This window comes from Diabrotica undecimpunctata, chromosome 2, assembly GCF_040954645.1.
Source record: "Diabrotica undecimpunctata isolate CICGRU chromosome 2, icDiaUnde3, whole genome shotgun sequence".
Classification (NCBI taxonomy): Eukaryota; Metazoa; Arthropoda; class Insecta; order Coleoptera; family Chrysomelidae; genus Diabrotica; species Diabrotica undecimpunctata.
The window spans coordinates 4,367,322-4,383,482 of record NC_092804.1 but is presented as its reverse complement, the minus strand read 5'-3'; the positions used below and the strand labels follow the sequence as shown (position 1 = coordinate 4,383,482).

The window sequence follows — 16,161 nt, the reverse complement described above, 5'->3', positions numbered from 1 at the left end:
TGGTGTTGGGAAATCTACGATTTACAGAGTTATTAAAGAAGAGAAATGTGGTAGTTTTCAAATGCCACGTAATGCTCCAGGGAAACCAAAATTTCAAATAGAATATCATTTTAAAGAAGGACTTCGACGGAAAGGGCATGAATTCTTCTTTAGACAAGAATTTCCAACATTGGATAAAGTTCTTGTCTCAGTTCGAGTTGATAAGGATTACCCAGAAATGAGTCGAAGTACGTTATGGAAACTTTTAAAAGAAATAGGCTTCCGCTGGAAAAAGGATCCCAGAAAGTCTATTTTATTAGAAAGAAGCGATATTGTCATATGGAGAAGACATTTTCTAAGAACCATAAAGGAAATGAGAAACCAAAAAAGAAAAATATTTTATCTTGATGAAACATGGATCAACGAGGGTCATACACCAAATAAATTTTGGCAGGATGAAACTGTTACAAGTTAAAGGCACGCTTTTGTAAATAACTTATCTACTGGTTTAAACCCACCATCAGGAAAGGGACGCAGGCTGATAATAGTACACATTGGCAGTTCAGACGGTTTTGTTGAAGGTGGTTTATTAACTTTTGAATCAACTCGTACCGGTGACTACCATGAAGACATGAACGCTGATGTCTTTCAAGAATGGTTCGAACAAATGATAGATCTCCTTCCTAAGAACTGTGTAATAGTAATGGATAATGCAAGTTATCACTCCAGACTTATAGAAGGACTGCCCACAACCAAGTGGTTAAAAAAGACTTGCAGAATTGGCTGAGTTCAAAAAATATCACGTACCATCCCGGATCTATAAGAAAGGAACTTTATTCGTTGTGTGCCCTTCATAAAGAAAAATTTAAAAAATACGAAATTGATGAAATTGCCAAAAATCGTGGAATGACAGTACTTGGATCCCCACCATATCATTGTGAATTAAACCCGATTGAACTGGTATGGGCACAGATAAAGAGTGAAATTTCAAGAAAAAATACCACTTTTAAAATTCATGATGTTAAACAGTTGTTTTAGGAGGCCGTAAATAATGTAAAACCTGAAAACTGGGAAAAGACAGTAAATCACACTATTAAATAAGAGGAAAAAATGTGGAAGCTGGACAATATTACTGATAAAATGATCGAGCCAGTTATTATAAATCTTGGTTCTGAAAGTTCATCTTCTGAATCTGATTTGGATTTGTAACAAGTAGCTGTAAGTTTTATATTAATATTTTTATTCATCTATTTAACATACCCTAAACGGTTTTAAAAACTCTTTTTCTCTTTTGTAATTTTTAAAAATTAAAAAAAATGTGAATTTTTTAAAACCCTTTTTAATGTAGGCCAGTCAGTTCTAATATAGTGTGTGATAAAAGAGGTCACTTTTGTTTACATACACATAACACTTTATAACACTGAAATAATTCATTTATTTTTTACAATTATTCAAAGTAATTTTTCAATTAATCTTGAGCACGCCCATGGAGTGGTCGGAGCTACCAGTTAAAATTATGCTAATTACTCTCTCGTTCATAAAAATAAACTATAACGTGTTATACACAGATGGAGGTTAGAATCAGAAATGAAAGCACTTGTAACTTTTTTTAACAAGTTTATTAATACATATCTACGTAAGTAATAACAGAGCAACATTTTTTTAAACTGTGTTTAGTACTGTAAACGTTTCTTTAAAAATGCTGTATTTGTAAAGAGAATATTTTAAAGGGTACTTGTTTCTTAATAATAAACCAACACAAAAGATGTAAATTCTAAAAACTTTTCCACGACATAGGCTCTCCTCGAGCACCGCTAACAATGGCCCATAATAATTATTGTTCTATAAAGTTAACAAAACCGTAAAATCATTCAATTCTTCCAACTAAACGATCTTTTATGGCGTCAGATGCTCAGCGCAGTGGTCATAAACAAAGTACCTTGAACTTCATGCAACATATGCGTGATGAAAAATTGAAAAATCAAACACTTCTAATCAAATAAAAGCTGAAAGAAATTCATTCCCTTTACTTAGTGTCCCTGTCCACCAAGTGACCACGACCACATGTGTGAATATTGTCTTTTTGTCTAGTTGTTGCACATCTGTTGCGGTTCCAGTTTATTTTAAGATACATAAAAATTGAAAAAGTACGCAAAGACAGATTGTACGTGGAGAATTTATGATGATATTGTAGTCTGGGATGCTTGTTAGCACCGCTTGCGATTTTTTTTTTTTTTTTTTTTTTTTATAAAGTATGTGGTACTGATTGAAAAATATGCAAATCAAGACTAAGAAGCAAATAATAGAAAATAAGCATTATTCATACGCATTTATTTAATTAAACGAACTAAATACAAATTAAAAATATTAAATATAAACAAAAAATTAACACCAAGGAAATAGAAATGTGAAAAAAAGATCAAATATGCTTCAGATATATTTATTTCTAATGATGAAAAAAGAGCAAGATATGAAACGAAAATATAATTGAACAAGGTAATAAAGTAAATGAAAATCAGGTCAGCAATATCGAAGATAAGTGGAGGCTTTTAAAAGAAGCAGTTATAACAGCTGTAAAAGAACTAATGGGAAAATGCAAAGAACCTAGCCAAAAAAGATGGTATGATAAATGTCGGAGGCTAATGGAACAAAACAATCAAGCTAGGCTTAAAATGCTGATCAACATTACTGAAAAAACCAAAGAGGAATATATTGCGAGGTGGGTAATGTTACTTTTGAATCTGAATTTTTCTATCGAAACCATATTTACCCGCAGAATAAGCCAACTTAATTACAGCAAGACAATGACAGGCGTTCTCTTGTCGTATCTAGTCAATAGCAAATTCAGGGTTCAAATAAGACATATCCTTTTTCAAGTCGGACTGATTAAGGATGGAGTGCCAGAGAGAGGAATACTGTCACCCTCTCTATACAGTTGAGTCGATGGTTCTACCCGTGCGTCATCATTTAACCCTTTATAGGGCAGAATTATTTTTTGGTAATATAAACAAATTCTTTGCAGATTATAGATAAGGAATGATCCGTTATTGAACTTTCATTCGTATTTTCATTTTATTTTCACTCCTTGTTGTTTTTTTTAGGTGGTTGAAATTTCGACCACAGCCTGATTAGGTATGTTAACTTTGGTAAATGTAGTTGTGGTTCCATAATCGACCACAGAAAAAAACACATTAATTAAACATTTTTATTATGAAATAATGGAAAACATTGAATACATAATGCAACCTGGCAATCTGAGCATTTAATACTTGAACGTTTTGGCTTTGCTCTCGTTGAACAGAGTGCACAACGTCTTGATGTTCCTTTTTCTGGCATGTGATTGCCAACATCGCTTAGTCTCACCGTGCTTTCAACGCTAACAGAATTAGTGGTTGCTCCCATTTTCTTCAGTTTATTTCTTCCTATTGTTACCTTAGGTCCTGGTCTCTTTCTGTTATAGAAATCACCTATGAGCTCGTTGGCCAATACACTTCTCAAATACAGGTAACTCATTGGTTTCGATTTAATGGACCTCATTTTCATTGTAGTCTTATAAGTTATATATGAATTTACCACTGCTGCATCAATCAAATAGTAAATAATCTTCATATACCATCTTCGGGATTTCCATGAAATTGGATAAGAAGCATGAAGTTGATCGAATAGATCGACTCCACCCATATAGCGACTGTAATCACTTATGGCTTTTGGACACTTAACACTTTCTTGTTCACCATTCGGTTTTCTTCGCAAAACTGAAGTAATCTCAAGTGGATTATGCATAGTACTGCCGACTAAAACGCATTTGCGCCCCCGATCTTTCCATTTAACAACAGACATATCATTGGACATGAAATAATCGTGTTCTTCCATTTTCATTGTTTTGTCCTTTCTCATTTGTTTTGGAAAGCCTTTACGATTTATTCTAAAAGTTCCACAGCAGAACAAATCATAGGTTAACATTTTCTTAAGAAGAGGAAAACTCGAGAAAAAATTATCGAAATAAATGCAGTAGTTTGCGCCTCTAAGAGACTCGGTAATGTCTAATACTGTTTTAGCGCCTAAACCATATTCAGCATGTTGTGATTGAGATTTGCCTTCATATATGCTAAATTTATGCACGTATCCAGTTTCGGAGCATGCAACGACCCAAACTTTAAAGCCTCTTTTTATGTGCTTTTTCGGCATATATTGTTTGAGAGAACTTCGCCCCTTGAAAGCAACCATACTTTCATCTACCGCAACATTTCTACTTGTATAAAAGTTCTCTTGAAAGCGTTGCTGCAGTTCTGTTATCAAAGGCCTTACTTTGAACAGTTTGTCAAAATTGGGGTTATTTTGATTTCTTTCCATGTTTTCGTTATTGTTTAGATGGAGAAAATGAAGAATTTTTAAGAATCGTTTTTGCGTAAAAATTTGCGAAACTCTTGGCACGTGCATGTTAATATCAGTTGACCAATAATGTCTCAAACTAGGTAGTTTATGAAACCCCATGATTATAAGAACCCCTAGAAATGCTTTCAGTTCTTCCTCAGTTAGGTCGAGATTATTATGATTTTGTTGTTGAGCATAGAGATTTGACTGTGTAATTATATTAGCTATAATATCTTTGCTCATGAACAAAGAAAACACGTCGAATGGTGAATTTATATTGACCGGTTTTGCTGGGCCAAATGGTCTGGTAAACGGCGCATTCGAATATTTTTGTGCATCAGAAGCGTTCTTTCTCCATTTATATGTATCATCGCACTTTACTGTGTTCTCTTGGTTCTCTTCTATTTCGTCTTCGCCTGAGGAAGTATCGACGTCGTCAAAAATGCGATTTGTTCTTACCTGAGGGTGGAAAGCTATATCATCCATTGAGTCATCTGAATCAACATCAACAAATTCAACCTTGTCATCATTAGACAATGAAGTAATAGTCGCGTTGGATGCAACCGACGTTCGGTTGGAAATAGGAAGATTATCTTCTGCATCAGAATCACCCTCAAAATCTGAATTTATGGCTTGTTGATATGGAATACCATCTATGTAATCAAATAAATCATCCTGAGTCATATTTTGTAAATTTTCAAGTATATTGCGGTGTTCCATTTTACTGCAAAAGATACGTACATTGTTGTATACAAATACTTGAAAAATTTAATTACTTGATCTACCGCATAGCAATTTAATTCTTGGAAATATTATTCAAGTAAATCAGATTTACGTAAAAAAAGAATATAATTGTATAGATTTAAAATAAACAAGAGTGAAAATACATTTCAATAGAACAATTGTAAAATCAGCATGTTCTACTTTGAGGTTATGTTTAGTAAATCAAGATATATCATCTTAGAGCCAATAAAATCTGAATAGATAATAAAAGACCATAATACTGTGATGTGTTACCTTGAGTTTGATGTATAAATCTTTTGTAAATTATTTTCTAACTTTTACAAACGGCAAAAACCTGTGATCACGTTCAACGGTAACTTACAGAGTATGATGGGTTGTGGTTGGCGAATCGACGACATTGCTGCCACGTTGCCGTATTTTGTTCTGTGGTGTTCATTTTGGGTACAATTCATTTACAAACACTGAATTTGCACTTCGGTAACTTTTCATGTCAATTACTAGCTCATAAGTGTTAATAAGAGCAGTAGTCGAAATATCGACCACAGACCTATAAAGGGTTAATGAATACGTTATCAAATAAATAGAATATAACTTTAACTGTTATTTTTGCTTTAAATTTTTTTTGCAGAATTACAGCTACATTTGAAGTAGCCTAATAAATTCTTTTAATATCATTAGTAATTAATAAATAAACAATTTACAAAAAAATATAGTTAAATATAGGGTAAGGTGGATCATGATTTTGCAACAAATCTGCGTTCAGCTCAGAATTTTAGTTACCTAATGATCAAAGTATATATGATAAATGATAAGTAAATTTTAAACTATTAATTTGTATAAAAACATGACCTTTATTTAATACTATTTAAATGTAAGGAACCTTAATTTGATTAAAAGTATTACAGTAATAGTAAAATAAATAATAAAATTGTACGTACGGTGGGTCCAGTTATCTGAATTAACAGGGGTAACTGCAGCAGCCAGCCTAAAATCTCATAAGAGCTGGTAGAAATCATTGTGGGCTATCTAGGCCTGATTGCACATCTTTACACTTTTCAAAAAAACCTCAAACAATAATTTAAATTGAGCGGAGTTGAAACCAGACTCAATGTCAGGGTATCGCCTCGTATAGCAGATAACGTTTATGAACAAATTATACACAGTTTGCAGCTAACAACTTGTATTTAATGCCATTACATTAAAGAGTTTATAAACTTACATTTTAAGAGTTTATTAAAACTGAACAAATCCAAACTAATATCTTACAAAACTAAACATTAATAATATTCCTAAAGAAAACTAATATTTTGTTTAGGAATATATTCCTAAACAAAATTCTTCATGGAACAGAAACTGCAAATTGAAAAATAAGATTAGTAAAAAAGCGTTTATAATCTTATATAATGTCCCACAAATGCTGCAATTCTTTCACATGAAAAAACCCTCTTTTAGAAATAATTTTTGGGCTTTTTTTTCTACTCGAACTTCGTTTGCAGAACTAGCTTCTGTTCTTTCAACCATTGCAAAGGTAGAGATGGAGGTTTCTGGCTGTTCTGTTAGGATTAAAGCATTGTAAAGGAGATATATGATTGTACCGTATCTGAAGAAGTATGGCATGCTTGTTGCCGTACATTTGAATAATTGTAGTCTTCTTGATTTTTAGTGGCTATAACAGGACTCGCATCTGGTTGTAGTGCTCCTGAAGATGTAGGCCTACTTCCTTCTGATTGTACTGTGGCTGAGGAAGTGGTAGTCATTGAGTGTTGGACATTGAAAGAAACAGTGGCTTCCAAGTGTACTGTAGTGGGATTGGGATGATTATTTTTATACCCAAGCAAATCATCTTTTTTCAATATTGATGTAGGAATTGCATCTCTGTTAGGACCTTGTTTATCGGTATCATAAATTCCTGTGGCTTTAAATCCGTTAAAACTATTAATACTAGGTATTTCATGTGCTAGCTTGGTTATCATTTGTACAAATATTTCTTTAGGAATTTTTTTGCGAGGATTTTCCCTCTGTCACTTACTGAGTGCCTTGTGCCAACTATTTTTCAGACCTCTAAGACTGACACATCTAATGATTGTAATAAATGTGTTTTGTGTGGAGGTAACTTCATAATGATAATTTCATTTTTTTGTGCTAACTTAATCAAATCTGTGGACATATGGGTAGCATGGCCATCATAAATGAATAAAACTGGTCTCTTCTTTGTAATATTAGGTAAAAAAATATCTCTAAACCACTTAAAAAACAAAGTAGTTTCCATCCAACCTCGAGACGTTGCAGAAACTGCAGTTTGGAGCACACTTTAAATACACAGAGGACCATCAGCAGAACAACACAACAAAACAGATGTGTTTTGTCGGCCAGACGAACTGGTCTTCCGTATGCTTTTTGTACCAATTGCACCAACGACCTTTGTTTTACTAGGGTTATGGCAAAATGACGTCTTATCTCAGTTAAATATCTGTTCTGGTTTCCCTTTAAGGTTTAGTTTTTCCACAGTTTTAGTTAATACTTCAAAAAAATTATAGATGACCCAAGGGTTCACCTGACCGCATCTAACATGTTCAATGCTCCTAGGTTTCTTTATTGACAGATGGTGCCTAGTTTTAAACGATCTAAACCAGTCAGGGCGTGGTCTCTGGTCTTAATATTATTCTGTCTGATATTATTCTGTCTTATATACAATTGTACTAAGTCTAATACTTCCTTTCCTGATAGGCCAAACCCATTTTTGTCCATAATTTTTATGCAATCTGCAATTTCTTTTTCCTCAAGAGACAACAAATATGACTGAACTCCTCCACCACCGTTACCTTTTTTTGAAGTCAGTCCAGTCCCACGCGTCCCTTTGACTCGTTGCTTTAGTGTAGATCGCGAAATATTGTAAAATAATGATGTCCCGTGTCGTCTTGATGCCATTTCCAATGTCCTAAATTGCCCTATCAAGGTCATCCGTGGTATATGGAGTTATGGAGTATCCGTGGAGTTTTTCTTATATACGTTCGTACCATTTTCTGAAAGAAAAACAATCTGATATAACCTAGGCTTTGAAGAAGTAAAGCATGGAAACAATTTTTAGGTCCTGAGGTTCTGAGGGGTAACTGGACCAGGCACTGGTCCAGTTACTCCCGATATGAGTTCCAGTTACCCCGAAAGAGCAAAAGCTCTCGAGGTAACTGGACCACCCATCCTAACCTCAAAACTAACAAAATAAGCATGCAACTTTAAACATTGTTAATTTTACTTTTATTGTGTTGTTTTGCTAGATATTTTCGATCCTTTTGATTATTCCTCTTGCATACAATGGAGAAGGTCCTTTAATTTGACAGTGCCTTCAAATTTATTATTAAGGTCCACGAAACATAAATGGGTTTGTTGTATTCTAATGATATCTCTTGCATTTTGCAGCTTTAGGTGATGTACAATATTGTCATTTAAAAATAATATGAACAATGAAAAAAGATGAATTGTATAGAATGTGAGAAGTTGTCAAAGTAAATTAACCTATTTGAGCAGTTTCTAAGTGTCTAACCGACATACAATATCCAGCTAGCGAGATTTTCTTAAATTTGAATTTTACCGCCTTACCGACAGATCGGAAGATTACCAAGCAGCTTGAGATACTCGGTGAGAGACAAGTGATAGTGACAAGTGAAAATAAACATTATGAATGAGAAATGATAACAAAACCTAATTAATAGTTTTAATTGTTGTTTCTTTGTTATTTTCAAGTATATAATTATTAAAAGTTGTAAATTTTGTAAAAATAAATAAACCTTTGTTATTTTCAGAGCAACTCAATTTGGTTATTACAAATCTACTCCCAACTTTTCCAATTCTATACTGCTGTAAAAAGTAACATATTACAATACATATAAATTAAAATTTTTCGACACTGTTTATAATTACGCGTTTTTATCTTTTAAAAATCCTTTGTTGTCCTGAACACAATAAACGAACATTAACCATAAACTTTATAGTGTCATAACAAGAAAACTTCCATTAAACAAGAAGTAATCGAAGTTTGATTGACTCGAAGGAAAAAAGTAAGCTCTCGGCGTTTAACAGCGAAATTGTTTCTTTTTACCGTCCTCTCGGACATTCTGAATTGCGGATGTGGTTGATTACGACAAATCGAAAGCCGAGATCGATAAAAGCAACAAAAAATATCATTCAGTCGCTGCCACCGCTAGATCTAGTCTTGGGAAAGCAATTACTGTTTTATGCTAATACGCCATCACTAGATTGGCCTCCGTTTTTTCAAGAAGCTACGAGGAGATTAGGATTTGTAGACGAACAAGGAAATACAAGAAAAGAAACTATGGATCAAAGTAGAACTAGGGATAAACAAAATATGACAGTGAACTGGCTTTTGCAAATTATTATAATATTAGGATATAAAGAATATTATTTTTGTTTATTGTTCTTGTGGTTTTTAAGATACTTTACAGTAGGTACCCTGTATATAGTTGGAGGATTTTTTGCGTTGAGTTTAATTAACAGATTTAAAAGAACAACGCTCGTTTTTTGGCAGTCAAATTTATTTGAGGAACTTAGATTCGTGTTTTTAGAGTACAAACAACGAATAAGGACGCTCATAGAACGTTTCCTCGACTCAGACGGTGAGTTAAATGTAAACAAACAAGTTTTAATTGACAATTAATTTTTGCACAATTTATATAGGTACAAACTTAATATTTGTAAAGTTTAATATTTGTAAAGTTTAATATTTGTAAAATAGAAATGAATGGTGGAATAAAGAAATAGAAGATCTTGTGGGGAAGAAGAAGAATATGTATAACAAATGGCTAGCAACAAAGGACCCTTACTATCGACAACAGTACAACAGCTTAAACAAAGAAGTAAAAAAAGAGGTAAATAAAGCCAAAAATGAGATGTGGAATAAAGCCTGCGACAACGTAGAAAATTTTATGGGTACAGCAAGAAGTAAAGAAGCCTGGAAAACAATTAGAGGTAGTAGAACAGATAGAAAAGAATGCAGTAGGTTAACTCTAATAGCCCCAGAATTATGAGTCGAATATTATGAACAAATGCTGACAGAAGATCGAACAGAATTCCAAGATATTGGCTACCAAAAATATGATATTTCCTACCGCGAAGAAACTGAAATAACACCAGAAGAAATTAAAAAACACGCCAACGCTATGAAAAATGGAAAGGCTCCAGGACCGGGGGGTGTACCCATTGAACTGATTAAATATGGCCCTGACAAACTATTTCAGCTATTGGCTTATACTTTTAATTTATTCTTGAGAGGAGAAGAGTGGAATGGAAAACTGCATATATCAGCAATCTATACAAAAATAAAGGCGACAGAAAAGATTGTAAGAACTACCGAGGGCTTAGTGTAACTAACTCAATCTGTAGAGTCTACGGGAAGATAATTAAAAGCCGAATTAAAGATTGCTGGGAAGACGTTGAAGATCAGAGTGGCTTTCGTACTGGTCGTTCTTGTATAGACAATGGGTTCTGCCTAAAACAAACAATAGAAAAGCGTTTGGAACATAATATGGAGACACACATGGTATTTATTGATCTTCAAAAAGCGTATGACAGTGTCTCATTAGCCAAGCTATGGCAGGTGCTAGAATGCAAGAATATTCCACCGATTTACATTAATGCTGTAAGGGAGTTGTACGATGATATGACGAGTGTAATAAAGATTGGACAAAAAGTGACAAAAAAGATAAAAGTGACCAAAGGACTTCGCCAAGGCTGCTGCATTGCACCTACACTCTTTAAGATTTATTTGGAGGGGGTTTTCGATATTTGGAAAAGAAAATGTGAACCTATGGGTGTTAAAATTGGAGACGATACACTGTACAGCTTGCATTTTGCTGATGACCAAGTAATACTTGCAGAAGATCAAGATGATATCCACTACATGTTACAAAAAATAGATGAAGAATATACTAAGTGGGGCTTATCAATTAATCCATCAAAAACAGAGTACGTAGTAGTGGGAGGTGAAGGAAAGCACTTAGAACTAGGAAGCAAACAAATTCAAAATACTGATAGCTATAAATATCTCGGTGTAAACATTACAAACAATGGTCGGAATACAAAAGAAATAGCTACTAGAATTGGTCAAGGAAATTCAGCAATACGCCAACTGAATAGTATACTTTTCAATAACCACATCACCCGAAACACAAAAATTAGGATATACAAAAGTATCATAGAAAGCATTGCTACATATGGTTCAGAGCTTTGGGTAATAAATAAAAATGACGCATCGAAAATAAAAGCAATGGAAATGAATTATTGGAGAAGATGTTGCCAACTCACTAGAAGAGATAGAGTAAGGAATACTGAAATCAGAGAGCGTATGGGCATAGACATTGACGTCCTGGAAACTATAGAATGCAAAAGGCTGAAATGGTATGGTCATGTAGAAAGGATGAATGATCAACGATGGTCAAAGAGAATTTTACACTGGATCCCCACCAACCGCAGGAAAAAGGGAAGACCAAGAAGATCGTGGAGACAAGAAGTAAAAGGTGCAATGGAAGATAGGGGTCTACAAGTAGATGACTGAAACGATCGCAAGCGTTGGAAGCTAGGTTGCGAGAAACGGCGGCAGCTGTAATAAACTCGTTATATATATATATATATATATATATATATATATATATATATATATATATATATATATATATATATATATATATATATATACTTAATATTTACATAAATAATAAATTAAATACTAACTTAATACAGATATATCAGGGCGTTAAAATAGAAATTTTAATTCCTACTAATATCCATAGTACATAAAAAAAATATTAGTGCAAGAGGATGATAGGACATCGGGGAAGTCTGTTTTGACGATTCCACTCGTACGTAATGGCGGCGGCGCTGCAGTCACTTTAGGTGGGGCATAGCGGGAGACGCGTGTGCCGTGGAAGAATTTAAATGAAGATTATGAATGAATAATGGTGTTGGTACGATATTACAAAATTAAATTTTGTTTTGTCTTTGTTGTAATCATCTTGAATTGTAAAAAAAGTTTTAAACATTTTTCCACAATCGTTGAAATGGAACAAAATAAAAGGTTACCATGATAGTGTAGTAAGACGGAAATATGTAAATTTATAGGACTTTGTATATTATGTGGTGTAAATGCAATATTGTAAATGGCAGATACCAGAAATTTATTAACTTCCTTAAAACTAAACCAGAATGCACTAGGATAGATCCTATGAAATTAATTGCTCATAGAAAATATGAAAGCAGGAGAAAACAATTTTGTAAGTACAGGTGATAAATGTAATTAAATTATTTCCAGTATAAAACTACAATTTGTATGTTATAGTTCTCTTCAATCTATTTTGAAAAGCTTCTTCATTAATAATATATGTTTTACAAAAAATGTGTCTGCTTTTTTTTGTAAATAATCACAATTGCTTCTATCTGTATCTACCTTGTGCTGTTAAGTTTATAGAAATGATGTTTAGATGATATACCCTTGTTGTTCCATTGTTTTACTTTTATTTAAATAGTTACATATTTCACTTTAATTATACATAGTCACATATTTTCCTTTTATTGTACATAGTTACATATTTTACTTTTATTTTACACATAAAAATAGTTTATTTTTTATTTATATATGTTTGTATATAAAATACATTGGATAAATAACAAAGCTCTAACATATACACTGGGGAGCATTGGGGCTCGAAGGAGTGGTCCCTAATTTTACAAGGACCAATCCTTCTCACCTCAATGAATTGTATGCCTAAATGTCCATATGGGTATGCAAGTCTCCGTAGGTAGGGCTTACTTATTTTGGTTGCTTGCTTGTATGTAATTCCATATATCATTTTGTAGGTTGCAGTGAATAGACGGTTAAGTTGTAACGATATTATTTTGCCTACCTCAGGGTAAGATCATGGGGGTAGAAATAGGGGACAGAAACTATGAGGGCGAAGATAGGGCAAGCAAAATAAATCGAAACATATGCGAACGGCACTCAGGGGGTTGTTGGAGAGCTGGGGTCGTGGATAAGTGAACAACAAGGGGGTTGAGATTGGGATAACTACCAGAATATGAAACAAAGAGATACTTACACAAATCTCCTGGGCAACTGGGCAAATAAAACAACAAGGAAAGGCTTCTAGCAATTTAGAATAAGGGCGCCGCTTTGAAGGATCCTAAACTTGCTGGAAGAAAGAAGAAAAGGGCTCTTCCTTCCTAAAAGTAAACACACAAAAAAGGTTAGGAGATTTTTCTAAAATAAATAAAAAGATGGATCAGAGAAACAAATCAAAACGTTTATTTTTGTCTCATACAAACAGTTATCAAACATATAAATGGCACATAAAATATACTATATAAATAGTTGCCAAATACAGAATAAAAAACTTACATGTGTCCGTTTACAAACTCCGTTTACAAAGGGGTTGGAGATACTACAAAAACTTACAAATGTTACCGCACAGAGATTAACCTTTTTTTTTTAAACAAACAAAACAAATAAATATGGAAACAAATAAAACTAGCTGGCATATGTTAACATTAAATAAAAAAAAAAACAATTAAAATGACAGCTAAGTTAAACCATAAAATTTACAATTTATTAATTATTACAAATCCTTTTAAATTTTAACGAAAGCAATTATTACTTTTAGCAAAAAAATGTCTGTCTTTACTTTAAAATTAATATGTTAAATGTTACCTTGATTTCACTGTTTCGCACTTAACATTCAAAAAAAATTGTTAACATCTATGAAACATCTATCTGGACATATTCTCCAGCAGGGACAAAGCAACCATTTCCATACTCAGGGATGAACAATAAAGAGATGTAAAATTAGGATCGGTGGAGGAAGCAAGCTGACGACGGGGACATCCTATATAATAATTTTCCAAAATTTCTTCAGTGCCGGTGTACTGCACAAATCTTATGATGATTACTCTGTTCTAAACTGCCATTATGCAAAGAGTATTATCACCTTAACCGGTCTTAAGACATAACACAAAAAAATTGAATCGACTCGCGATTCCTAATTACCCAAACATCTTTCTACTCTGACATCTCTTGCTTGACTCCTTAATGCCTTACATTTTACCAAATTCAACGCAAAATAAATTCCCCTCTTGACCTAAATCTAATACTGGTGTGGGCGAATCTTCTTACGTCCATAACATAAATTTCTTGTTTTTAAAACAGGCCTCAACTATTTTACAAAGCGACCCTCAAACAAACTACTTCCCAATATGAAGATTAACACGTATTATATTGATTTTTCTACCTCACAATGTATTCAGAGATTTGGGGGATTTGAATGTAAACAAATCGTTGTTCAGCGACAAAAAAATCTTGAAATATTATAGTTAGAAATAACATGTACGAAATGGGGAATTTTAACTTCGTTGCAAACAAACAAACAGGGGCGTCTTTAGAAATTTTTAACATATAAATATTTCGTAGTAAAAAAGTTTTAAAACGCTACAAAGTTTAGAATGGAACCTAGTTTCGTGGACACAGATTCCTATACAGGGATACAGGTGAAGACCACCACAATGACAGTGATGTCTTAGATCTATATAATATATTATACCTCTGTGATTCCGCAAATTTTATAAATTACAGAAATAAATAAATTTTTAAGAATATCTGTTTTTTATGTTGATGTTTTAATGTAATGGAAAACAGATTAGTCATAAAATAATAAATAAAAACTTATCCTGTACCAAAACATATGTCTCTATCTGATATGTTATACATTTATGGTATATAAAATTGCATAAGTGTATATTAAATTTTTGGACAGAGAATATATTTTGGCATAGAATAAGTTTTTATTTATTATTTTATGACTATATTTTCCATATAAAATTTGGAACATTTTGAATTTCCCGCCTTAATTTCAGATCCTATATTTTGAATTTGCCGCTAAATATTTTAGTTCCCGATTCCGAACTTATTTGGCGCTAGAAACTCTCTCCCCACTTTTTCTCCGGTACTTACCTTACTAGGGGGATATATACTCTGCTAATATCGGAAAGGAAAACACGTCCTGAAGAGGCAAAAGCCTAAAACAGGACAGCATAGCCATCCAAACACAAGAAAAACACCCAAAAACCCACACGACCAACACTACAATGGATTTTTTCTAATATCGGAACTACTATGAACTGCTTTTGGATCCTTGAGGTAATTTAGATACTTCCCCACTAGATGAATAGGTGGCCTGAGCAACATTAATTTAAATATTTACTAGAAATTCTAATAATAAATTTTTGAAACTTTGAAAAAATAATTTGAAACTATTGAAACGGTTACAACTTCATTTCCCTTCTTTGTTTTAGCATTATTCTGGTTTTATTAGACAGTTTGTCTATGTTCATTTTATTGTTGTGGGCCTCCTAGTTCTTTGGTACTATCAATGATGATTTCCATTAATTGAGAACTGTCGATTTGGTCATGTACGCTTTGATCGATTGTCCTTTAGTAGCGATCTGAGTTTCCTTCTAGATTGTTGATATTTATAACGGTTGCTTTTGGTTTTGTTACTAATTTCATTCTTTCCAGTTTTAGATCTAGAACAATTTTTGGTCTGATTAGTCTATGATTGCTGCCTGTTTGACATTTTTTGATTACACTAACATCTTTTATTGTAGCAATCTTGTTGGTGGGAAACTAAAGTATCAAGAATCACCCGGAAGCATCAAGTATCAGTACTTTCAATTAATTTCTTATATTATTTTACTATATTTTAGAACCTCTAGAACTTCCCTTGTAGCTTAACTCAAAAGAATTTTTTGTCACGTATCTAATCACATGAAATTTCCGGTTTGGTTCAGTTTTTGGAAAACTAGTTATTACCTTTACAAGTAATAGATAATGATGGAACGGCTACTCTATAAAAGGACTTATAGTCTACCGGTTTTGTAATAATTAATAAAGGAGATGACCAATAAATTAAAACATAAATAATCTGATTTCACAGTTAATTTTGTTAAGTTAAAATAAACGAGTAGATTACAGAGGGAATATATAACATTTTCTGTAGAGTTTACACA

The 16,161-nt window shown here is 33.0% G+C and overlaps 1 pseudogene; it reads right to left on the bottom strand.

The window, feature by feature from the left end:
• Positions 1–6,659: 6,659 nt before the first annotated feature.
• On the bottom strand, positions 6,660–8,117 carry LOC140433112 (uncharacterized; annotated as a pseudogene).
• Between the last annotated feature and the right edge of the window lie 8,044 nt (positions 8,118–16,161).